The 27,023-nt window shown below is 41.9% G+C and overlaps 1 protein-coding gene and 1 long non-coding RNA gene across 8 annotated transcripts in view; both read right to left on the bottom strand.

Moving 5' to 3' along the window:
• LOC147826901 (uncharacterized) overlaps positions 1-23,373 on the bottom strand; it is a 56,061-nt gene extending 32,688 nt beyond the window's left edge. Inside the window, exon 1 of one of the 2 annotated variants that reach the window (XR_015453395.1) lies at positions 1,299-23,373. This is a non-coding gene — a long non-coding RNA (uncharacterized LOC147826901). The remainder of the gene's footprint in view (positions 1-1,298) is intronic. The other variant, XR_015453396.1, reaches the window with a different exon arrangement.
• The window catches only part of Csgalnact1 (chondroitin sulfate N-acetylgalactosaminyltransferase 1), a 316,784-nt gene extending 293,086 nt beyond the window's left edge, over positions 1-23,698 (bottom strand). For 5 of the 6 annotated variants that reach the window (XM_087216875.1, XM_087216876.1, XM_013073453.3 and 2 more), the window contains exon 1: positions 23,601-23,674. The gene's annotated coding sequence lies outside the window, so the exon portion shown is untranslated. Of the gene's footprint in view, positions 1-23,600 lie in introns of all 6 variants that reach the window. The other variant, XM_013073455.3, reaches the window with a different exon arrangement.
• Positions 23,699-27,023: the final 3,325 nt, after the last annotated feature.

Here is a 27,023-nt window from a genome sequence, read left to right as displayed (position 1 = left end):
CTAAATTCTCCTGTCTTGGAGTTCTGTGGGTGTAGGGAGGACTTCGAGCCTTATTTGCACAGGCATGTTCTAATCTGAGCACACGCACACACCCTCACTGATTCGGGCGCCACTTGCTCACTCTACATTTCAACCCACAATTTATGCCGTTGTGGAATAAAGTGCTATTCATTCAGTGAAGAGACACATCGCTACTGCATAAAAAGGTGGCTTGTTAATTCATTTCTCAAGTTTTAATGCTTTCTTACAATCTCTACCAAAAATTCTGGAGTATTTTTAGGTATGTATTACTGCACTGTAGATAAAAAACTTACCTCTTCCTCACTCCCTAGACTTAATTCACCCACTTTCAGCTTGGGCTAGCATTCAAGGGGAAATGAGAGGGAATGAACATAACATCATCCTTCAAAGCAAGCAGCCTGACTGCTAAGAAGCCATAGGTTACAAATACACCACTAAACATGTTTACCAAGAAAAAAGTTTATACTGTTGCTCTTTTTTAATAAAAACTGGTAAGACTCCTCAAAGGCAATTAACACGAATGTCTTCTTATTTCTTTTCACAACCCACTCCATGGGTATTTCTCTAACAATAGAAGACAGTGAATTTGACCTATTAGATACAACTAAGTGCACTGAAATGTAGCACTAGTACTAGGAAGGAGAGTTAACAGCCTTTTGAAAATTAATACCTATTAAGCCAAGTAAACTCACTCTGACCTCTGCATAGCCATTCGTTTTTCTGCTTGCTTGGTTTTCATGGATTGCATGCACACTGGCAGATGGTGCCCACATGCAAACTGGAACCCTTTCCCATGCATTGTTTCTATTCTTCTAAGGGGCACAATTTAAGGTCATTGGTGAAGGTGATAGAAACCAACTGGAACACTTCCATGTTGGAGCATCCAGATTCAAATGGCCTGTTTGGGGAAGCAATGAGTATGGTATCCCCAGGAGTACTCAAGCACAGACTGGACAACTTGGAATGCTGTAGAGAGGCTCAAGTGCCAGAGAGATCAGACACAGACTCCTAGCTGGGAAAGCCTGGAATTCCAAGACACACTTAATTTCATTTTGATCTAGCACTGTTCCTCCCCTGCACTTCCCGGCAGCAGAGATATGGAATACATACAATGAATATGATCAGAGTGTCCTTCCTCTTTCCTGGCCCTCTGCCTTGACCACCCAGAGCCACATGCCCAGGTGCCTGGAGAGGCTCCTGAGCTCCCTCCTCCAGGGCACTCTCCAGCAGTCAGGAATAGCTGAACAGCCCCAACCGAATTTTCAGGGAAGAATCACCTTTGGATGAGGAAGCATCATTGTTCATTTCTTCCAACACCGCCAGCTCTCCGCAAAGAAAGAGCACATAAAAAGGGCCAGAATGCTGCTGTGCCCTCCTGCCCATGTTGGTGCAGAGTGGGAGACCTCAAAGGAGTATTGTGGAGTCTACCAACCTAGAGACCTCCCAGGTGAACCTTCACAGTCTTGCTGAGAGTGTCCAAAGGATGTTGAGAGATCTCTCTGCTACAGTCACAACTTTCATCTGCATCACAATAGAAAAGCAGAAAGCTCATTCCTGAGAAATGCAAAGCACAAATCATACAAAACATTCTCATACTCCCTTCTTTAGATCTCACTGTCACCAGGCCTAAATCAGAATACTCTGAACCACTCAAAGGCTGTGAAGTTCAAGACAAAACAACTCCTGCAAGTAGGACACCTGGCTCCCAGAACAGTCCCAGGCTAGCTAAGGAGGAGCTTGAAATTGCAGCCTCTAATAGAACTGAATAACTTCCAATCAATTGTCTAGTAAAGATACCTGCTTATGCAAGGTGACTGAAAATGTTCTGCTTTGTTAAATTTGTATTATGTATATGCTAAGGTTGGAATTATAATGTTTAACCAGCCTGCTACTCTGAATGAACTTAAGAAATGTACTCAAAGATAAGCAAAAACCTTAAATGTGTAGGTGAACCCACAGGAAGGAACAAGTAGGTCATCACTGTCAGCTGAGTGCTGTCTGTCCTTGGATGCAAAGCCACAGATGTGGCATCTACCTGGAAGACCTCCCAGGTCCATCCAGCAAAACAAAGCAGCCTGGACTCCTGTCCTCATGAGCAAAATGGTTCCTGATCATCCTAGAGCAGGTGTTCTTTCATAAATTGCTGGTATTTACCGGTCAGTGACACTGAAATAATTCTCTTGTATTGTGTCATTCCAACCATCTCGCAAACCAGACTGCAACTGCCACTAGCCAGAGCTTCTCCACCAAGCCCAAATGCACAGCCACCTGGCAGGCTGAAACCAGCTCCATTGCCCCTGTCTTGATGTAAGCACCTGAGGAGGAGGAATAGGAAGCTCCATGAAGTCTTAGGGAATACAAAACCAATGTTTATTAACTTTTAAGTTAAATTTACTTTATAGCTAAAAAATGTAATTATACATATTAATGGGGTAACATGATGCTTCTGTATATGTATGCATTGTATAATGTTTAAGTCAGATTAAACATATCTACCTTCTTAAACATTGATCATGCCTTGATGGTGAAAACTTTCAAAATCCTTTCATTTAGCTTTTTGCAATGTACCAAATCAAAGTCAGTGCTTAGGTTCCATGTTGATCTTATGGGGAAATCTGACTCAGTTCTCATCCAGTTCAGTTTGCGACCAGAATCGTGGAGAGAATTGAGTTCACGAGCAGAGGGTCCACTGTGCTGTGCATTGGCATCCCAGAACGTCCTGCTTCTACCTCGGACTCAGGACCCACTGATCAATCTTCCCACAGCCCACCCTCTCCGCTGCTCTCCCCAGCCTCTGACAAACCATCTTATAACTTCAAGACCTGAGAAGCTCATGTGTGATGCTCATAAGGAAACTTCATCAGGCTGGGCTGAACACAGCACCTCAGAATTACCAGCCATAAAAATAGGCTTCTGAGAGTACCCTGCAGATGGATGACGGGAATGGTTTCACGACGTTTCGTGAATGTACTTCATACCACTCAAATGCATACTTCAAAATGGTGAAAGTGGAAAGTTCTCTGATATGCGTGGAATATTCTACATAATTTTTTGTAAAAACTCCTGCTTAGGTGTTAATTCTTGATAAAGACAACAGATATTTATTTTTATGCATCCTTCATAATTTATATTAAGAACTCTTAAACTGATGCCATGGTTAATAATTTAGAAAATAAACTTAAATGTTGAATCAAGTAATAGCCACGTTGTCAGACTACAGGCAGCTCTACTTTGGCATTTCAATTATGCGTGGCACTAGAGGTTCGGACTCCATAATGTCCAGAGAGTAGCCACAAAACCAGACCATTTCTGAGAACGTGTCATTTGCCAAATGCTTTCTCAGCACCAATTCTAAATCTTCAGAGTTAAGACAAGAAAACAATATAAGCTAACAGTGCAGTCTGAATCAATCTAGCTTGAACCAGTTCTCCACTTTTTCTAGAAATTGGTGTGCTAAAAATGACATGGTTTCAAATGAACTAGTATAATGATTAATTGTATTCCTCCTGCTATCTTTCATGGCTATTAACTAACAAAAAAAACTGCACTCAAAAAACACTAATTTTAATTTTTTAATGGACAGAGAGTAAAGAGTTTTTAACAGTATTTCTATAACAAAATACATCAACTTAAAGTCAAAAACATTTCTATGGTAGTAATCTTCTTTTATTAGTTGCTATAAAGCCTGTGCTGAAATTAGTGCCCAAGGACCATCTCTAGAAAGTAAGAATATGAAAACACATTTCTGACTCATATTCTGAATATGAAAACTCATTCAATAATTGATCTTTCACTTGATATTAAGTCTTTCCCAATAATAAAATTAGAATAAAAAGCAGCCATGTCTTCATGAGATGTTTTCCCATTACCGGTCACTTAAGTAATAATAAAATCCTATCCATATACCCTAAGCACATGGTTTCATCAAGCTCTCTTCTCCATCTGGAATGTGCTCCTTGTGGAACGTTAGCATTACAAGATCACATCCAAGGCCCATGCTTTACCAATCGCCAATGTGAAATTCTATTTAAGCATAAAACAGATTCCATTATTTCCCACTTCAAAACCCTACACTTTCCATTAGTAAGAATAAATCAATTCCCTGTCCAGGATAACTACCAAATCAAACCCCATTGTCTCTTCCTGAGTTAGAAGCCAGCAGCTGTGTGACACATGAAGTATCATGCCAATATGGATTATCACTAAACTCCGCTACAGTTCCTAAGGCTGAATTTTAATCAAAAGGTAACAAAGGGGATGCACAATGCACTCTGCGTGCTGAGCACTCTCTGTCCTTCTGCTGACAGAGGATCACCCACACCAAATTATGCATGCCTTTCCATGTGGCCAAAATGTACTTACATGCACTCTGACCTTTTGCAAGCAAGACTAGACAAAGTGAAAATTCTACACTTGACTTCAGCTCCTGTAAGCAAACACTAAGCTTTACTTGTTGTCATTAATGACCTTTTCTTTTTTAATTTTATTGCTTCTGGAATTAACCAGGGAGAAATTCTCTGCCACCCACCGTAGAATAGAAAAGTAAGGAACAGATAATCTCCAGCCTCCTCTCAACCATAGCAGAATGCATGCTCGAACCCAGAGGTACACATCCAAACCACACGAGAGGGCTGGATATCTCTAAGACGTGTACTTAAGGTGGTGTGGGGGTGTGCACCTGTCATCCCAGCACTCTGTGAGGCTAAGGTAGAGGACTGAAAGTTCAAGCCCACCCTGGGTAACTGGTAACTTAGTGAGACCCTGTCTCAAAATTTAAGCAAAGAACTCAGGATATAGCTCAGGGGTAAGGCCCTGAGTCCAACCCTCAGCACAAAAGCATACAAACATATATACTGTATACATACTTTTAAAAGTACACCCAACCAGCAACATAGCACACCAGGGAGCGAGGGCAAGCTCTCCACCTACCACCACTACGAGACTCTGCATGTCCACATCCAGGGGAAGGTAAAGATCCAGGCTAGAGCCAGGTCCTTAAACTACAGCAACCTGAAGGACTGCTCCTCAGCTCACTCTGAATTCTGTATCAAGGCTTCTGAATCAGACATGAAAAATGCCAAAGTAGCAGCCTCTGCACCACTAGCTGAAGTCCATACTTTGTACCAATTGTTAAACTGGATGAAAGTGGCCTACACTTGCTTCCATACTTTGAATCACTATGTAATTCACAGAAACTTATCTTAGTATATAAATAAAGTACAACCTAACTGAAGAATAATTCTTGTAACAAATAGCTAAGTAAGCTTCAGCCAGTTACCAGCTGCCAACTGATGAGACAACACACAAGGAAGGCAAAGGCTGGACTGTAACCAACCAAGGTGTTCCTGAATGTCATGTCCTTCCTCTGTCTATAAACAAAACCTGCCCACATTGCTGGGTGGAGCTCTCTGCTAGTTCAGGGTGCTGCCCAACTCATGAATAATACTTTTCTCAAGCAAACTCTGACAAATTTAACCTTTCTAAAGTTTTTCTTATAATACGAAGAAAGAAGAAGAATTAGGAAATACTCTTTTCTTTTCTATTAGTGTTTACTCTCAAGAATATCTGAGAGGTCACAGAAATATTTGAAGAAGAAAAAAATACAGCAAGACCCCCATTACCAGTAATACAGTAGACCTCAGAGATGAAGAACATCTATACAAAACACTGAGTTACTGAACTTTAGAAAAGATTAAGCACATAGACTATATACTTATGTTGGGCATGTGGATATACTGAATATGTATGTATACTATAAATGCACATCTGAATGCATAGTTGTGATCTCCAGAGCCCTGAAATGATGATATCCAAAGAAGTAAGAAACATTAAGTTTGCCCTTAGGATCTGGTGGTCTGGAAATCAATTTTACTGAGCAACATAGAGAAGAGAGGAGACAATGTTGTGGCATAACTATGGCCAGAAGGTACCAAAGGGAATCTCATGTATAGAACGGGGAATCCCAAAATGCAAAAGCCCACCAAGAAAGTAAACTAGAAAAAGATGACTCCCAAAAAAGAAAGTAGAGATACTTGCCTATCTCAGCTTTGGCTTTGGGCATAATGTGAAAAAGGGTTCCCTTGAGAATGCCTAACTACAAGGCTTCCCTCAAATAGCCATGAGCTGAAATTAACCCTCTGTGGCCCCAGTATTTCTGGTCAAAGATTTTATTTTGAAAGACATTGGAAGGTAACAATGCATTTTCTGTTGTTGTGATAAAATACCCAAGGCTGGCAGTATAGTATGTAAAAAATAGAGGTGTATTTAGCTTAAAGTCTACAATCAGGTGGTCTCATCTGGTCACTCTCTGGTGAGAGCCTCCTTGGCTGAGTCACAATGTGACCAGAGAAATGAAAAAGGAAGGAAAAATGATGAGAAATGGAAATAAAGTCTTTGTAGATAGGGAAGGGTGGAGGGCGTGAAGGGAGGGCTAGGAATGGGGAAAAAGTAAGAACCAAGATACATTATGTAAAGGTACAATTCCCAATGAGAAATGTAATTGTGTTGTATACCTACAATGTACCAATAAAAGAATTTAATACAAAAAAAAAAAAGGAACTGGATGTGTGCAGAAAGGTTAAAAAGCTGTCCAAGAGCTATATCTTCCTCTCTCCTGCTTGCCATGTTTACAAAGCAAATGTTTTGATTTATTCAAATATGGAGCTGAATTCAAATTTTCATGTCAGGATTCACGAACTAGAAATGACTACTTTTATAAATAAAACTTTATTAGAATACAGCTGTGTTCATTTATGTACATATTGTCTATGGCTTCTGTTTAGCTATGATGACACAGACCTGGGTTGTTATGTCATACATTGTATGGGCCACAAAGCCTAAAATATTCACTACCTCTGGTCCTTCACAGAAAAAGCATCTACAGGATAGTCTCACTGGAAATGATTATGTTGAGTACATGCGTAACTATGTCTATTTCTGAAATCCTAATGTTAAAACATCGCTTTCCACAGGGTTTTGTTACATGTGCTTGACATAAAAAGTGATTAGGCCCCCAAAAGAAGTCATCAAAACATGGTACTACTTTTCAAAAAGCCAATGAAAAGTTCTTATGCACATCAAGTCTATAAATTGAAATTAGAAACTTAACAGATGGTCTAAATATCGTGTTGGGCCTGATCACAAAGAGAATCTGTAAAACAGGAAATAGAGTTAAAGAAATACCCAGCAAACAGCATGGGGGTGTAAAAAATACGAAATAAATTAAAGGATAAAGAGAAAATCTACAGTGCATCTTACTGGAATTGGAAGAGTGGGACAAAAGTTTACCTTCAAGAAAAAAAAGCTGAGACTTTTTCAGGATTGATGATAGATAATTATCTTTTGCCAGGAAGCCCACAAAATTCTAAACAGAATCAGTTAAAAGAAAGACCCTCACTCATCACATCAAAAAACATCAAAAAGGAGGGACCAAAGGTAGGGACAAGAAATATATTTAGAGCAGCTAGAGGAAAAAGGCTTATTTCTACAGGGAATAACAGCTAGGGTTAAAACTTCTCAAAAATGAGTGGCAGGGGCCGGGGATTTAGCTCAGTGGTTCCGGCGCCTGTCTCGAAAGCGCAAGGTCTCGAGTTCGATCCCCGGTACCAAAAAAAAAAAAAAAATGAGTAGCATAGGACTTTTGAAGTACAGAAAGTTAATGACTTCCAACTTAGAGCTCCACATCTAATGAAACCATCTTCCAAAAATGAGAATAAAATAAAGCCACTCTCTGATAAACAAAACTAGAAGAGTTTATTTCCAGCAGATCTTCACTGTAAGAACTTCTAGATAATATACCTTGAAAGTGTATACCTCACAGAAGCAAAGTCTGATATGGGAGAATAGTTGCACCATAGTATAAGTATATTTAATGCCACTGAACTGTACACTTAAAGTGGTTAAGATGATAGCTTTTATGTAAATTTTATGACAATAAAAATGTTTTAAGGATATACAAAAATAAAACGTCTAGAGGCTGGGCCACTGTCCATCTCAGCATCACTAAAAATGGACAAAGACACTGAGCTGATTCAGGCAAAAGGCTACTCATACAAACTACGAATTATTTTCATCTGAAAAAAAGAAAAATGAAACAGTCTAATTAAATCTCTAGATAGAAGTAAAGTTGATAAAAAATTTCAGAAGCTAAAAAATTAGCACACAACACTTATAAATGAAGAGATTTTAGAGACTGAACAATCGAATGTGATATGTGTCCCTGCTATGAATCACAATTCCAACAAAGACAGATGAGTGAGGAAAGTGTAAACAAAGTCTGGGTATTACTAGGTGATTTTTAAAGAATGATTACTAATTTTTAGGGATTAAAATGCCATAGTAGTTATGTATAATAAAGACCTTATCAATTGAAATATTTGAAATATTCAGGGGGTGTGTTTTCCCTTTGCTAAGTAAGGAAAAAATATCTAGCGGGCTGTATAATTCCCAAATGGCAGAGGCTGCTCGCCTCCCAGTATCTGTTGTCCCCCTTCTCTTTACCAAAGGACCCCAATTTTCAGCTGGGCCCACTACTGTTCACTATTAAGTTTATATTTCCTAGCTTCTCTCTTGGAACTAAGTATGACCATGTGACTAGGCTCTGGCCAATAAGATAAAAGCAAAAATGTTGGGTGGGTATCCTAAAAGTGTCCTTAAAGAGCAAGAGGCAGTCCCATCCTCTGCTTTTCCTTTCCTCTTTTCCCAGAACATAATGTAATGGCTGGAGCTTTTGCAGCTCCCTGGGAGGACCATGATCACAGGATTTGAGAGAAGTGAAGCAGGAGTCTTGCTCCTGATAACCAAAACCACTCCATTTCTGGATTGCCTACTTACTAGCTTATTCTATATAGGACAGCATACATTTCTATTATGTGTTACTATTATTCTTTCATTTAGGTGCAGGAAAGCGATCCTCACTGGTGCAAAAGTCTGCACATTTTGTGGACCAGCATATATTCAAACCAAGATTCTCTCCCTCACCTGTTTTGCGGGGTCTTTGGTAGCTCCAAAATCCCTGTAACGTGGGTGACACAATCAAGACCTCTGTTTGCACCCCTCCCCCACCAGCCCCTGAAATTCACTCCCCTGCTCCCTGCAGGCTGTGCCTCTTGGGGAGATAAAATTACTCCAGGCTGGCTCTCCACTCTCACCGGACCATATCTGGCCCATAGGAATCACACCAAACCACATGCACAAATCCACCAACACACTTGGCAGGGGAAGCCCTATCCCAGCCACATACACCACCATCCCACCTTCATCACAAGAATATTTCACAGGCACCAGCCCAGGGCTCCCAGGGACATGGGGCTGAGGTCCAGGAGGCCTCCCTGCAGGCCAAGTTGAGGGGAGCCCCCTGCCCCAGCCAGCGTCCTCAGGAAGAAGGTTGCCTGCCAACACAGTCAAAGCATCTTCACACAAATCCCATACTGATATCTTTTATACTCTCAGAGCGAGGAGGATTTTCGAGAACTGTGAAGCAGATGTTCTGCTCTTTCCCCTGAAAAATAGCCATTTCAGTCTTTCTTGAAACAAAGTAAGTTTTGCATAACTGCTCTCTAGTGCATCTTGAGGCGTTAGTCAAATTTTCCAATTCAACAGGCTATCTCAAAAACAATACACAACTTCACAACATAAATCTGTGGTAAAAACTCTAAAGAAAAGCAAACAAACGGTTAACAGTGTTCTAAGAGCAGTTACCCTTGCTGTGTTGGAGACGAAAGAAAGACGGAAATATGACCAGAAGTACATGTATGGGCTTCAAAGGGAATGTCCTGGATTATTATGGATAATTACTCATTTTATTATTTTAAGTTATAATGTATATACATGTAACACATATAAATATGTATTCATAACTTATGAATTTAAAAGGAAAGAAAAGAACAGACACAAGATAAATCTAAACCCCATGCGTAACACTTTGGAAATGTGATGATGCTTTGAGAATTAAGCTATGAACTCAAGGAGGAAGCTGGTCAAAACCGACTTAGAAGTAGGTCAAAGGCTTTCCTGAAAGAATCGGGCTGCTGTTCTTGGGGACTTCTGGAGTAGTGGCTGGCTTTGTGACTAGGCAATTAATGCCCTCAACAAATCTAACATGCTGACCATCTAGAAAGAGAGGTTAGAGGAAAAAATTTCAGAGTGGATCCTTGGTACCTCATCAGTAGGAAAAGGAAGGAGCCCTCAGAGTAGAAAAGAAGTCTAGACCAAAAGATTCAGGGAGCTGATCTGCCAGTAGGCTCACCTGTGGCTCTATTATGGCCCTGTGGGTGACAAGGACATGGGATTGTCTTCACGATACATTGTACAGTACTTTCAAAACTGCCAAGGCAAACTTCTGATTCTGATCTAGCTTCTTTGGAACTTGTCTATGGGAAAAAGAAAGTACTGGTCATATGGATCGTATTGTTTCTGCTATTAAGGCAACATAAGCTTCATTGTAGTTAACAATGAAAGCTAATACAGTATTTCAGTATGCTTATACCATCTGATTCTCATGATGACCTTAATCCTACAAGGAGACAACATAGGCAAGTGTTAAAGAATAACAGATGTCCAGATCCAAATCCTGGCTCAACCTTGAATATGTTACCTTGGACAAAACATTAAACCTCTTTGGGCTCAGTTTCCTCATTGTAAAGTAAGGATAATGGTAGTACCACCTTATAGTATTGCTAGGAGTATTAAGTGAATTAATAGCCCTAAAGCATCTGATACACAGTGAGCAGAATAATGATTAGAATTGTTCTCATTTCACAGACAAAACAACTGAGCTCAGGGTGGTAAAGTAATTTACCCAAGTTCCATAGGTAGTAAATGGCAGCTGGTCTAAGCCAAATAGGTTAGACATCCACCATATGCTTAACTACCATATTGCATAAACTTGACAGATATTTGTCAGGCAAGTTAACCTTCTGGGTCCTCTTCAACCGTGGGGCATCTTGGTTAGGTGAATTACTCAGGGCCTGATAATTGCCCTTGCAGGCCAAAAAAAGCAAGACTGTAGACGTCTGAAGTGTGACTCTCTAGCTGAGACCCGGTGTGGCCCAAGTGCAGCAAGCCCTCCCTCCAATCCTCCCCAGGCAGCTGTTGGCTTCCCTGTCTGACTCATTACTGAATTCTACAACTCTCAAAGGCTGCACTAGGATTCTTCGTCACTGAGCTCTTACTTCCAGCAATATGCCAATTAAAATATAAGATGTAAATGTTTCTGTAATCCCAGGTAGATTATATGGGCCCCATCTTCAGCTGCCTTCAATCCTGCCTTCAAAGCCTTTCCAACCTGGTTACATGAAGGGCCTAGGGAGTGGACAATGGTTCCTACATCCTCAATGATCTCCACTGTTACGGAGCCAAGTGCAGGAGCACGGGAAGTGTGACAAACGCCTATGAGAGCTTGGGCAAGCCACACTGCCTCCCTGAGCACCAGTGTCTCCTTGTGTGAAGCAGAAAAGTGCACTGGATGATCTGTAAGTTCCCTTCCATTCTTTGATCTTCATATCCATATTTTAATTCACAGCCAAATCTCATTTTGATTTGACCACATTCAAAAACAGCTTAAAAGAATTCTCATTTTGGTGAGATACACATACTGATTTCCATAATTTATAAATAGAAAGCGATGCTGTTGCTATTTGCAATTGTGAAGGGATAAAGGCACTTTCAAAAATACCAATGTGAGCTACTAGGACCACTGAGTGGGGAAAACCTATTAGCCTGATAACCATACATTACATGAAATTTACGGCTTAAAAGCTTTTCTCTCAGCAAATAATAAGGAATGAACTAAGCCTATTCCTTACCTGGTTCATGCTAATCCGCCTCAGACTACTTGGACATGTGTGTACCTGTATGTATGTGCATGCACACAGCATACTGAAGATTTTTCTCAGAAATTTAAAAAGTAAATGAGAAAGTTCTGTGAATACCTAAAAAAAGGGCAACATTCTTTACACTGATGATCTCAAAATGAAGTGGAATAACTTATCAAAGATACTAACTAAAGTAATTCACAATCTTATTCTTGGCCCTGTATTGATATAATGCTGACTACTAAACCAACGGTACAAATAAATTTTTGAAATAGACTTCAAAGAAAGCATCAAAGTCAAAAAAAAAAGTAAGCAATAGACCACTGCATATTCTTTCAGGTACTAGTGGTTTGATTTCTGAAAACATTCTTTTGATCAGAAACATGCATAAAATGCAAATACTTACTGATTGGTTTTCTCTTCTTGCAAATATCATTGCAAATTTGTACTTTCAACCTTTAAAGCTATATGAAGATGGCTTACTTTAATAAAATTAATGTCATCAAATAACCAATATATCTTCAAAAGCCTAATCCATGAAAAATGCAAATAAAGATGATAAATTTCTCCACACATGTTCAAAAAGTTTCAAACTCTTTGTAGCATGAGACCTCTTATTGTCCCAATAGTACAGAATCTTTCATCAAAAATTTGTATTTGGTACAATGATGCTCTGGTAGGGAAGAAGGAAAAAAGGCACATAATACAGGAAGCTGAGGTATGATGGAGGTAAAGCCCAGGCTATTAGTCCTAGTGATAATGCCAGGCTTACCCTGAACACTTGGCCTAATTAGGCTTCACGCAGAGGGAAAATGTTTTAATATTTAACAAGTATGATGGTGCAATCAATGTACACAAATCAGGCCTGATAAGGAGCATCACTTATTAAAGAGAAAGACAGATGGCTATGGGAAAGGTATAATCATTAAATGTAAAATTTCAGAGGCTCCAACTGTGAATGCCAGCCACGTACTTTAAAATCACCACTTCACCCACAAAAACTCAATACATTATTTAATCCTGTCTTCTGGCTCTGTAGACTATAGGTACACTCACACCATAGATTTAATTAAAAAATAACTTGATTCAAATAGATTGTCCTTGCTGTTGTTCAAAGCTGAGTCTTCTAAGCCACTTTTGCTGATGTCAAATCCCAGAAAGTTAAGACGTTCAACATTTTGCTCTTATAACTGTTTCAGATAGATAATTAGCCCTCTTTTTTATTACCTTCAAGGTCACATAATGGGTTGGAAGGCTTCCTGACTCTATTAAATCCACCCTACCACAAGATTATGAATACATACTTTGTTTATAGGTAGCTTTTAAGAAAATGCACATTATGCAGGGATATAGTTTAAAACAGGTATGCTAATAAACTACAAATAAGAGTGAAAGATTTCTAAGGATGGTTTTTCCTTTTATTTTACCCACTGTCAGCTTTACATTAAAATACAGGAATCCTTGCATGTGATTTTCCCATTCAGAAACAGATTCATCCTACCCGTTGACTATGGAATTGCTGGATTTGTTCATTCTACACATACGCATCTAGAACCTACCATGCTACACACTGTGCTATACTTGCTATAGTCTTTGAAAGCATCAAAATATCATGTAAACTTTTGTCCCTATTCTCAGGACTTCATAGATTATTCCAATGATGATATAAAGCAACTCAAGTGCTGTTCACCAAGTTTTTCCTGGTACATGGAAGTTATCACAGCGGCTTTAAGAGCAGTAGATTTACAGGCAAACAGACATATGTGCAAACACTAGTTCTGTCTAGCACAGTCATCTGATCTATCTCTCTGGACCTCAGTTCCCCAAGTATTTTTGTATGTATTAAATAAATTCTACCCCAAAAGTGCTTTAAATACATAATATTTAACACATAGGTTTTTTCTTAACCTTCAATCATTTCTACATTACCAGAAAAATAAGATTTATTTTAATTGAAAAATCAATTAATTCAACTCCTGAGTTAGGTGCAGTGATACACATTAACACATTTATTTCTCTTTGGGTATATACAATCCCATTTTCAGTTTATGTCCTCAAACTCCTAGGAACTATTCTTGCCAAAGAGTTTCCAGAAAGAACGTGGATTTAAAATGCACAGAACAAAGGATTTCAAATTTTAATCCACTAGCTGGACGTACACAGAAGCTAAGATCATTTAGAATCAATTTATTTTGATTTCTGATAAGTAAAATCAACAGGAAACAAACGATAATCTTCAGGTCCTTGAAGTAGGCACTCAGCGCTTTTAAACCCCAGGAAAGATGTTTTACATATTGCTACTCTGTAGCATGCATGGTGTATTCCCTTCTTTGGAGTATTTTGCTCCCCTGTGATCTGCTGAGGTCAGAATCCCCTTTCTTCATCTGCATAACTCTAGCAACAAGCACAAGGCCAGGCACACAGTAGGAGTTCCTACCTAGATTCTGAACAACTTGAGAGCAAGCAGCTGTGTGGCTGGCATCTTGTAGGGGCAGCTAAAATTACCTATTCATCACACCCTGTACCTAATGACGTCTCATAGCCCATCAAGAGCAGATGATGGGAACAAAGCAACTGAATCCCATTTCTGACAATATCACTCCACTAAGCAGGTGGGTCATCATAGATAAGTCACTTTGTGTCACTGGGCCTCTTCATCTTCCCTGCAAAATATAAGAATAGTCCAGATCACCTTACATGAGTTATTATTTCTGCAAAATACTAACATTAGACTAATGATCTCAGAAATGTTATTATTTCCATTGATATAATCTTGCTAACTGGTGGTCCTTTCATTACTTCTAACTCCAACAAGTGATGATGGCGAACCCTTTAGAGCTTTCAGTGACAAAAACAGCCCTCTGCAGTTTGAGTGCCATAGGTTTGCCACCACTGGATTAGACTATTAAGTGAAGTCTACAATTCCTCCAGGAACAAAGTAACTCTTCTAAATGCACAATTTGGCTATCCCACAGATTTCTAATTCAGATAAATTAATTGAATGAGCATGATCGACTTTATTTAAAGCTTCTCTACTCATTCCCCAACTTTGCTCCACAGTGATAAAGAGCAACAGCCATCCCTGGCCATTTCACATTGGCATGGCATTCGCGCTAAGAATAAGCCAACAATCCTGATGAAGACCAGAGAAAGGAGTTTAAAGAAACTGGTGCCTCCTGTGTACCTTCACCCAGTCCAGGTTAGCTCCACAGGTCAAAGGAATATCTCCTCATGCTTTGGGGCAATCAACTTTACAAAGGACCCACATCCACCTCCCACCTGCCCAACCCTGGTGAAAAATGTAAACGTGCACAGGTCACCCCTGGGCCACCAATAAAATCCCTCATTTTGAGAGGACAGAGAAAACACTGTGGCCCTAATACCAGCGCGCAAGAAATTTCTACAATTGGTTTGTGAGATCACGGTCTTGAGTGGAACAGAAATCAAAAAGCCTGTGTAGTTCCTGCTCCCCTCCCCCACTCCCACCAGACACTAACCATGAAGACACAGTTCTGCATAAAGGGCCTACAGCCTTATCCTCCGCAGCCTCTGACATTCACACTAAGAGGGGCTCACGCCCTGGTCCACAAGGGTTCTGGAAAGACAGCAAAAAGCTAATTCCAGTGAAGCTGGCTAAATTCCCCTGTACACCCAAGGATATTAATGGACAAAAACCTCATGATTTTTAATTATTCAAGTGAATAATATGTTGTTTACAAAAAGAAACTGCTTTTGAGACAACCTAAGACCCCAGACATCCAACCTGCTTTCTTAATCCAACAGAGTAACTGGTTTTCTGCTCAGATTTGGGCTTCAGCCACCATTCAGACTAATAAATCGATTCACAGGCCACAAATTTCATTGCTTTATATTTAAACAGCATCTGCATCTCAATGATTAAATTCCTACCTTATGGATTAAGAACTTGTCCATGTCCACAGAGTGAGTAGCTCTAGAATCGTTTCTCCACCAACCTAGTTTCCTGCTCTGGCAACCAACCATCCTACAAATTCTTCAATTCTGTCCTGTTACCCAGGCTCAGGGATCTTCAGGCCATGAGTTTAGTGAAAAGCCAAAAGGAAGCTCCTGGCATGCTCTTGACAGAAGTGGGGGCAGGGAGGTCACAGATACTTCCCAAAAAATGTCACCCAAAAGGCACAAGTCTTTTCCCTTGGCTGCCTCTTATATAGCCACAAATGAACTCAAATCTAATTTCTATTTACACAGGCATTCTGAGTTACTTATGTCCATGGAAGTCCATGAAGTACCTATTTCCTATCCACTTGTACGTAAGTGGAAGTCAAATAAGGAAAGGAAGGCTATTATCTTTCGAACAATTAATTAAAGTAGCCAAAGGACACCAGGAACTCGTTGTTCAGTACCAAAGTCCAGTAACTGTCTCACAACCCTCAGTCTAAAGCTTTAAGCTACGTAAGGATACCCAGGGTGGTTTTCTTGGATTCATCTCCACACCCAAGCACCTCATCATAGTGGCAGGTGCAGAGTGGGGGTCCAAAGACTTATTTCATTATACCAGCTTAAGATACATGAAAAACTATCCAAGAGTGCAACTAGGAGATTCAGGGCCCAGGGGAAACACAACATTCTTCTAGTCTTCCAAATTCTCCTCCAAAGAGACAATTCTTATTTTGTGTTAATTATTTACCATGTGCTGCACAGTTTACATACATTATCTCAACCAGCACACGACTCAATACGATAAAGATGATTATCCCTGTTTTTTAGCTGATAAACAGGAATATAAAGAATTAAGGAACTTTCCCAAGATCACACAGGTAGAGCAGAGTTTTGATCTCTTGTGAACTGACTCCAGCTCCCAGGGCTGCTTCTTCCTCATCCAGGCCAGGGATTCCCCACTTAGCAGGACACTCACATGCTTTCATTATATGAATCTTCTCACAGCTCAGAATTTCATCTCCTGTAAAGTTCTCCTTCTGTGACCTTTTTAGAGCTTGTTTGTTGATTTCACTTTAATACACTATGATTTCTAAACAATGGGCCTTTGAAAATTGCGGTGACTTACTCTAAACAAACTGTTCTCCAATTTGATACTGTTTTTAAATTTTTTGCATTTGTTAGAAGCCCTGGATCTAGCTTCTCCTGCACCTGGGAAGATTCTGTTTGCTTACACACAGAAGGGCTGGTTTATGCCTATGTGCCATCACATAATAAATAATGACTCAAGGCCTCCTGCTCTCGGCTGAGGTAGATGTTCTCAAACTGTAATGATTTTGTAAAACCCACATTCCCTCCCTACCACACACAGCACCTACCCTGCACTCCACACAAGGTGGCTCAGTATCATAAAACCACCAGGAACATCTTGGGAAAGCCCACCCTGCTTTCACAACACAGCCCACTATACAGGTTATGCCAGCAGGACCCAACCCAGAGGCCCGCCAGGGATCTGGCTCCTTGCCGAGCAGTGAAACAGACTTGGGTGTATTTAACCAAGTCCCTGAATTGAAAAAAAGGTAGAGGATTCATTTCTCCAGTGACACCAGCTACTCCTTGAAATCTCAAGTGGGAACTGGCAGCCAACTAATAATTTCGACTTAGCTACTTGCTGGCAGAGGAGGCACTGCCCTCAGAAAACTTTGCAGTCAGCACCCTGGGAGTTAGAAGTGCCTCACAGGCAATGCACCAACCTGGGGGTGCAGAAGGGCTGCAGCTCTCCTGTGAGCTCCTCACAGACCCCATCCAACCCAGGGCTGCAAGTCAGAGCCTCTGACAGACACTGTCATCCTTCAGGGACAAGCTGCTCGGAGCCTGCCTTGCTGGTCCCCAACACCCCACACCCTCTCTGCTTGGCCTACGTAAAACTTCGTTTCTGACTTATTCCAAATTCCATAAAACCTGAGTTCTTAATTGATCCTCAAACTGCTTCCCCTTCACCTCTCGGATCCAAACTTTATTCCACACCATGGGCAACGAATGACTCTGGGCTCTGAGCTGCTCTTGTCTGCTGGGTTCAGCTTTTCCTGGCCCACTCAGCTAACAACCAAGTGCAACAGGAACCCTGAGCTGACTCACAGATCACCAGTGCCTCTGCCAGTTCTGTCCCAGAGTCACGAGAAGAATGTGAACATAACATTTTCATGGCACCAATCACCACACTCTATCTTGGATTCAAGATACCCTTATACCTCCACCCCCTCACCTAGCTCCCTAAGTGCTGGAGTAAGAGAGGAGAGAAGAGAGAGGGTGAGAAGAGAGACAGAAAAGGAGAAAAAAAGGAAGAGAATCACTATTGCTTAGTTCTTGCCACCTACAAGTGGCTTGGTGCATTACCTGTACATATCATTTATTTCTTGCACCAAGAATATCATATGTTACTATTCCCATTTTTCACACAAGGAAACTAAGTCTCATAGATATTCAGTAAGGGGACCAGGCCCCTTCAGCTAGTAAGTGATGCAGCCAGGACACAAGCCCAGGACTGTCCAGATCGGAAGTCTCAAACACTTCCCCCTTCCCTGAACCAGCCTCCCATCTTTATTCCCTGGAGTCCGGAGCAAGTGCTTTCATATAACAAGTGCAGAAGCAATGCTTGTCCAGTCGATCCACAAATGGCTGGCTCCAGCCTTCACACCTTAACATTCTGCAACCCACACACTAGATAATATTTAAATGCTCTGTTTATAATATGCCTGCAAAGTGCCTTGATAAGAAATTAAAGGTTGTACACAGATATTGTTCTCCATTATATTTTGAGCTACTAGACAAAACTTCATACACAAACCCACAAATAAAATGTGCTGCGGCGGACTCGCTGATGAAAATGCATTTGTTATCTTGCTCTATCATGCCTAGAAAAAATATGAATATAATAATTTAAGGAAAAATCAATATTTCCATGTTTAGTTAACCCTCAGAACTCTAAGACATTTTTCCAGCTGCCAGTTCAATGAGTTTACGCTGGAAAAAAAGAGCAAAGAGGTTATTTATGAGCTGGAGCCCAGCAGAGACAGACTAAGTAAGGCCCAGCTCCACCACTAACCAGCTGAACTTGGACACGAAAGTTACCTTGTAAACACTGGTCCATGTGTCTATAAAACACAGACAATGATGGTGCATTCTGTCTAAGGTTGAAACGCAGATAATAACAGTGCACCCCACCTAAGGGGCCTGTGCTGATTAAATGAAGAGCTCCTATCCCACACCTGGCACGCACTGCTATGTAGTTAAGGGCTCCATCAATGGAGCCACTTTTATCATGGGAAGGGAAGAGGTGCAGGGGTAGTACAATGAGAGACCCTGGATGAACTACTTGCCCTTACAAACACTGTTAGAAGCATCCGATTCACTGGATGCTCTGATTGATATTATCGTGATTACTAGAACGGTCTACCCTGAAAGCAACTCAGTCAATAATAATAACCACCAGCAATTTTATATGAGTGTGCATGTGCGTGTGTGTGAGTGTGTGTGTGTGTTACTATGTGCTGGAGACTTTTCTAACCACTTTTACAGATAACAGCATCACACACGGCTACAGAGAATGTAGCACACAAGAGCCCAGCAGGGAGATGAGACGAGCAGGCGAGAGTCCAGTCCACTGTCTGTTTACCCAGTTTGACCCCTGGCATAGGACATCCAACCACAGAAGGGTTGCCCAGTGCTAACTTGCACAAAGACACCTCACAGACGAGCGGCAATGCTGTTTACATAAATTATTTAACAAATACATTAACTTTAACAAGTATCTAACCCATGGGAGACAAAAGTAGAAAGTCACTTTGGAGGACACCTAGGACCTAATCCAAAGACCACCATTTTAAAAGCAGATTAGAAGGTATTCACAAAAATCACCCATGAATTCCTAATAGGAGGCTGCCCTCGGTGCCCATGTGCCTTGGGAATGCAAAAAGGCTGGCCTCAAAGTTCAGTATAAATAGACATTCACATCCACCTCCTCCCGGTTTCCTGCTTCCCTTTTCCTCACTCAATTCAAATGTCCTTTGTGTGTGAAAATAAAACGAAGCAGCGGATGTAACCCCAGGATAAACCAAATGTTATGTTTTGCACTGCCTAAAAACAACGACAAAAATTATCTGCGCAGCAAGGGAATGTTTCACTAAGTGATAGGTTTAAAACATTTCGTGGAAAATTCTAGCAAACAGTTGTCATTCCTATTCAGGTGGCACTCCCAAATGCAGGTTTCTAAAAATGACTCCCAGGTATAAAGACCCATTCATTTTCTCCCACCTCAAGCATCTATAATCTTGGTCTGCTCGGGGTTCTCACCCAAGGGAAATCATCATGTTCTGCATAAAGCACTATATCTATCATTTTGGCTTAGGTTTACCTTCAGTACGGGCAGAGGAAGGAGTCAGGAAAGTGTCATCCCCTTCTCTAGTTGGGGATTTGGAAGTAATAACAAATCTCTTCCGGTTCTAGAAAACTATTAGTTCTTACAAACAGGATCTGCATAACTATGACATGCACAGAATCTTAAAAGCAATTCAAAAAATTCACCCTAATCAGAGAAAAGTGATAAAAACTACCTACATTTTCACACAGAAGTCATTCCTATTACCCTTTCTCTAACGAGGACTGACCTAGACCTTGACAGAATAACATCAAAAAACAGATTGTCTTGTTGAAAATTCCACCATATAAAAAATGAGAATTGGATGTCTGATAATTTTCTGAATTCAGAGACATTTTGCTATTAAATAAGGTTAAGAAACCCCTAGAAAGGTTTCAGGCCCACAATGTGCTGAACTTTTCTGTCATTGTAGTTAACTTTCCTTTATAGATTGAAGGTGTTTAGTTTGTCACTATAATTAAATTTCACAGGAAACCTGAAAATACAATGTTCTCTTACTCAATGGCAAACAATATGGCAATATTGTGAGTTATAGTGTTTGTTAAAGAGTACATTAAAGAGTTAAAGAGTACATTATCTGTACTCTTTCTACCACATAGCAAATTATATCTGGCAAATAAAAACAAATAAATAAAAACACTTTTAAGTTGTCAGTGAATATTTTCAGAGCTGACTAACTTCATTCAAACTAGAAATGAGAGGGCTTTCCCAAAACTCACACAGAAGAAAGGCGCCTTTCAATTATACGTCTTGAAATATGACAAAACACTTTTAATGGTGGAATTTAATGGGCTGCCCCTTTATTAAAAAAGGAAAAGACACCAGGAGCTTCAACTGGCGAGACAAAATCCCTTGAGAAATAATTCACCTTGCTGTTGTTGCTGCAAACACCCACTGAGATGAGGCAATTTTAAACATCAAAAGATGAAAATAAGCTCCATCAAAGACACACACACAAAGAAAAACTTTAAAATTACTAGATCAAAATGTATATATTAGATTCGTTTTTAAGTTTTAAGAAATCATGTATCTGAATATTAGGATATAAAAGTAAAAAGCCCAACTCTTAAATCTCCTTTAAACCTTTAATATTATTCAAAAACCGTACTGAATCCATCATTTAAGACCACTTTCATTTATTTGCGAGTCTTTGGTAATGATTTTCACACAAGGTTGCCTTTTTCTCATACGGTATTCCATGTGGAGTACCCAGGAAGTTAAATGCCTCTACTACTTCAGAGGGCAGAGGAATGGTGCTAAATGACAGCCCAGGGTGATCCGCTATGCAGAAGAGGCCCCTAGTGGTGAAGCTACTGCTCCAACCTGGCTTCACACATTTTATAAGACTGCTTCATCACGAGGGCAAAATCAATATGTAATAAAGTCCACCTGAGCTTTGCTTGCTGCTCCCTCTATGAGCCCTAATATATAGTAGGTCTATATTTTACAACCCCAAGATGCTTTCATCAAGAATATAAAAGGAAGGATGTGACCTGCAGGATATCTTCATTACATTCTGAATTTCAAATCAACTCACATTCATTAAGCCCTTGCTCCAACCCAGGCACCAAGCTAGACATGGAGATACAGACAAGCAAGAGAGATGAGCAGCCCAACAGTGTGATAATATCACATTGAGAACAGAACTAAAACAACATAAAGATAGGAAAGCCCAATTCATTTTCATATGATCTGATGAGGAATTCTTACCAATGGAGTATTGCCGACTACCTCCCCCCAAAAATGTCAGCTCCTCATTTCAAACACCCATACAGGGCAGCACCTGAGCTTCTTTAACAAAGATGGGTGGATGGATAGTTGAAAAGTAAGGCTGCATAAAAGAAACTATCACAGGTTTTTAACATGTTGACATATGCCAGAATCATGGATTCCTAAAAGTGAAGACAGACAAGAGACATTAGGAAGGGTAAACTGTGCTCTGGGTACCAAGGATAGGTTCCAAAATATTTTTCATTCTGCCCAACATTTCTATTAAGTGGGGAATCATATTGGCATTTAGATAGATCCAAATGATTAGAAGTTTCGCTTCAAACCTGATTAATACAATTTACAAATAGGTATGAGTGATTTGAAACCCAAAGATGATCAGAATTGAAGTATTTCCATATTGTATCATTTGGAGTATATATAGTGCAGCAATCCAATGCAGACTAATTATTAAATATTTACTGACTTTCCACAATGGAGCTGACCCATCACTCGTTTTCCTGGTATTGAGATTCCCCTGGAGCCCAATGGAAGATTCAAGTCACTTTTTACACGTACGGTATAAGACATTCTCTGACTTTCCAAGTTTGAAAGATGCTTCTCTTTCCAATTAGCAAATGACAGTATCACACGGGACTTATTAATGTTCACTGTTGCAAGTAATACCATAATTGTGACTTTCTCGCGTGAACAATATTAACGAAATCCTGTAGAATTAAATTTACATTTCTAGTTTTATTTTTTAAAGTAAAATGACAGTTGTCTTTATTACCGAAATGCATCCAATGACATTTAAATGAAAACTGTGTCAAGGCTCTGAAATCAGAATAAAACTAGACTCTGCAAAACATAACCACTCTATGATTCATTAGCATTTCATTTATCAGCGTTTCCAGAGGATCACTGTTTTGGCGTCTACGGTGCATCTTTTCCTCTCCCACCATTCTTCCTCTGCTCACAATGAAAAGATAACTTCAAAAATCACTGACAGCATCGCAGGTGCAGGAAGTATCTCGGAAACAAACAACTTTGCCTTCGCTTTGTACTGATTTCCTCCTCCTCCTCCTCCCGCCTCCCCCACCCCAACCCGAGACCATACCCTGGGACGGCCTCCTCCACCCACCGCGAGAAACACTTCCCCGGGGCACCTCGGGTCGCCGCGACCCTCAGACCCAGTCACGGTGACCCTGGTCCGAGGCAGGAGTGCACGCTGTCCACCAGCCACCCTCTCCATCACAGCAAAAATGATACAACAACAACAGCAAGGTAGTCGCGTGGACACGTGTAACGGCTACTTTCGAGTCGGTTTTCGGGAAAGTCATTAAACATCTCCGCGCCCGACCGACGCAGACAGATCCCACTGACCCCGGCGCGTGGTGGCCCGGGACCCTCACTGGCGCCTCCGCGCTATCGCGCGGCCACCTGAAGGCGCGGCGCCCTCCCCGGGCCGAGCCACTCCCAGCCCCGGGGACGCGCAGCCCCCTCCCCTCCCCTCCCCGAGCCGGGCCGAGCCGAGCCGAGCCCTCAGCCGCGGCCGGTGGCTACAGAGCGAGGCCGGGCGCGGCGCGGTCCTCCCGCGGACGAGCCACCCCGAGGTCGCGAGCTGGGGCGCGCGGATGGGCGAGCTGCACCGACGCCCCCGCGCGGCGCTCCACGAAGCCAGCGCACGAAGGGACCCGACTCACCCCGAGGCGCCCTCGGGCTGCCTGCCCGGCCTGGCTCCCGCTGCTCCGCCGCCGCCGAACTTTCCCTCCGGCGCGGCGGCCGCGGGCTCGGCTCCACCTCCCGCTCTGCCAGCCGCGGAGCCTCCAGGGACCCGGGGGGCGGGGAGCGGCGGCGGGCGGGCCCGCGATCCCGCCGCGCGGTGGCTGCGGGCCGGGGTCGCGCCTGGCTGCGCCCACCCGCTTCCCCTCTGCAGTGCGTCCCAGCGCCCCGTCGGAGCGGGGCGCCCTGGCCGAAGCCTATCGCTCTGCGGGGGCCACGCTGCAGGCTAGGGTCTGCTGCGGGGGACGGTTTGACGTGACTGGTCCCCGAGATCAGGGGTTGGGGAAAAGAGCTAGAACCCTAAGGAGCGGCCCGTGCCCCAGGAGAAGTGGCTGTGTGTCCATTCTAGAAATAGGTGCAGCTTCATCTTTGGGGAAGGCTCCCTAGACCCCATCCGACCTCTGTGTTTCTTTTGCCCCTACCGGGCTACGCTAAGCCCTTTGGGGCTGCTTGGACACACAAACTTTGAATGTTGCACTTCGGAAAATTAATTCTAGAGCCCTTGTCTTTGCTGCCCCTACCAGCTGTGACGCCTTCATTAGAGGGCTTTTATTTACAGTGAAAGTCACAAATCCCTTTAACTCTGGCAAACCCCGTCTGCGGAAAGTGACGTCTGCGGGGACCCCTGGCGGCCACGGGGAGCCCTGGAAGAGAAGAAGAAGAGCTGGAGGAAAAGTATGAAAAGCAGGCAGTGGGGAACTGAGTAAGAAAAGATCCCACCCCTTCCCTCCACACGCACACATCGCAGACACCCCGCCGGAAACTCCACCACTGCTGTCCCAGTGAGGGACTTGGAGAGTACTGGGATCCCCAATTCTCAATATAACAGAAGGGTCCCACGCAGAGTCTCAGCCTGGAAGAGATCCTCTCCACCCACAGCTAAGCAAGGTGCAGTGGTCCCACGCCTGAGCTGCGCCAAAAACCGGAGCTAGCAACCAGTCCTGCTTTTCCTGGTACAATGCTCCTTCTACTACCTGGCCATCAGAATGCTCCAAGTCCCCAGCCTAACGTTTTCAGGACACCAGACTTGTAGGTGGACCCAGGGTGGAGGGCTGGAGGCAATAAGCACAGTCTAGAAGCGGCTGGTTTTCGTTTAGCATCTGATTACCTGTAGGACCATCCCGGAAGCAAAGCTTGCTTCCTACCAGGATTCCTCAAGCAGCTCTGTCACTGCCTCCAAACCCCAAATAAGTTATTCACCCTTGACTCCTACTGTCCCCACAGCAACTTAGTTGAGATCTGGGAAAGAGGGAAGAACCAAGTGTTTGCAAACGAATAAACATAGAATGGCTATTATGTTACTGTACTGCCTAGAAATGCTGCGTGACCGTGGCGGTGATCGTTAAGAGCATAGTACATAAGTGGGTACGTCATCAACCAAGTTCATCCACACATTATCTCTGAGCAATGTGATGAGGTAAATAATGCAATAGCCCCCACTTGGAGGGTAAGAGGAGCGCACCACCGGAGGCTGGAGTTGGTTATGAGTTGTGCAGACATTAGTGCTTTCACAATCGCCCGCTGGGTAGCCAGGTAACCAACCTCTTTAGAGCCCTCCAGCTGCCAACGTAACACTGTCACATCTCCATCCGGAAGTTGTTAAACAACTGATGTTTCTGTTGGTTTGCCTATTTGTTTTTGACTTTTGCTTTTTGGTTACTCTTTGGCTTTGTTTGCTTTGCTGCCCAGGCTGGACTCAAACTCATAAGCTCAAATGATCCTCGGTTCTTCAGCCTCCTGAGGGGTGGGAATAAAGGTGTATATATACCATTGTAACTGAATCTAAAGCACTGATTTTTTTTTTCATCTCCTGAAATATTCACCATCTCTCTGGTCAGTGATGTTGAATTATATAATAGGGTTAAGTGTGGGTTCTGGCTTGGAAAACAGGCCAGAAAACTTGAGTATAGGCCATCATGGAACATCAGAGACATGCACTCTTAGCCTGAGCTTCAGGGTACTATTTTTCCATCCCACCTCATATTTTTATTTCTTTAAAAATTTGTTTCAAATAGACACTGCATACCTAGTAAACTTTAAGCACCGAAAGATTTCACATAGTTCAAAGTCAGATTTCTCAACCTCACCAGGATCTTTAAGAACCTTGACCCAGAGCTATGCAGAAGCTGAATGAACAGCTGTGAAAGTCATTCATTACAATCAAGCGACTTACTATCTAAAAGACACATCATGTCGTGTAGACCTCACTTTAAACATCTGTCTGGTAGTCTGGGTGATCTTTTTTCTTAGATCACAGTGCGGTGTAGTCAGATACAGGTCATTAGGTGGAAGAGGTCTGCTGTACTGAAGCACTCAGACCAGCCCAACAGTACAGACAAAAGTCACTAAAATATGACCTAACTGCATTGCATAAGTCTACTTAAGGGATCTTCCAAACATGAAATATACCTCTGACTACATTTCCATTCTAAGTGACCAAAGCAAATAATATTTGACCCAAAAAGATAATCTTTGTTTTGCTACAAAGAAAACTCCACATGTACAAAAGCATTGTTATCAAGCACTCAGGGCTCGATGAATGTTTATTGGCTGAATAAGGGATTCTTCTAACTTCCTCTGGATGCCTTCTGTTAATCTTTAAATAAACACATCAAAATTAATTGGCTGTTTCACACTATGTCCAAATTTACAGTCTTATTGTTTATGCCTTTTTTCTCTGGGTCAATCCAAAAGAAGTGAAAGGAGGAAATATGCTGCTGGTGTTGCACCAGCAAGCTCTCTTCCCACAACAGGTGAGACAAGCCATCCTCTGACACAACATCTTCAACAGTATAGCTGAGACCTCAGGTGAGAGCCAGGAAGTACATTGAGGGCTTCACAGGTTAGCTTTCCCATTCCACTTCTATGTACTCAGCATCCTCACTCCCTCTGGCTATAGAGGAAAACCAGAGCACTACAGAGGGACCTACAGAACAGTGAGATGAGTGAGGCAGAGAGCCAAACCCACATGTGGCTGTATCCCCCTGAGAAGACTCGGATATCTAAGCACATATCTGCTCTGGACTGTGTCTTTTCTTATTACTGTCTTGGCATTAACCTTCTGATGTGCAGATCTAACTCAGCCAGCCATTATTCATGAATACAAACACTGGTTTTCAAATATTTCCCCTTTGATAATTCAGTTGTCTATAGGTTAGGGAAAGGGGTCTTTTAACTTTCATTCCAGCTTTAATTTTTGAACTCTGGTGGATAGGCTATTTTAAATTATTCTGTCCAAGCATTATTAGCATCTTTTAAAAAGTGGATCATTTATTATTTCAGTCAATATCTGCAAAATCTTATCCCACTTTTAGATCTTACTCTGCATTCTTTCACTGCTATAA

This window comes from Heterocephalus glaber, unplaced genomic scaffold (assembly GCF_053883595.1).
Source record: "Heterocephalus glaber isolate CG9 unplaced genomic scaffold, H.glaber_assembly_v1.0 deba00001460, whole genome shotgun sequence".
Taxonomy (NCBI): Eukaryota; Metazoa; Chordata; class Mammalia; order Rodentia; family Bathyergidae; genus Heterocephalus; species Heterocephalus glaber.
Note: the sequence above shows the minus strand (reverse complement) of the source record. Positions and strands in the feature narration are given on the sequence as shown.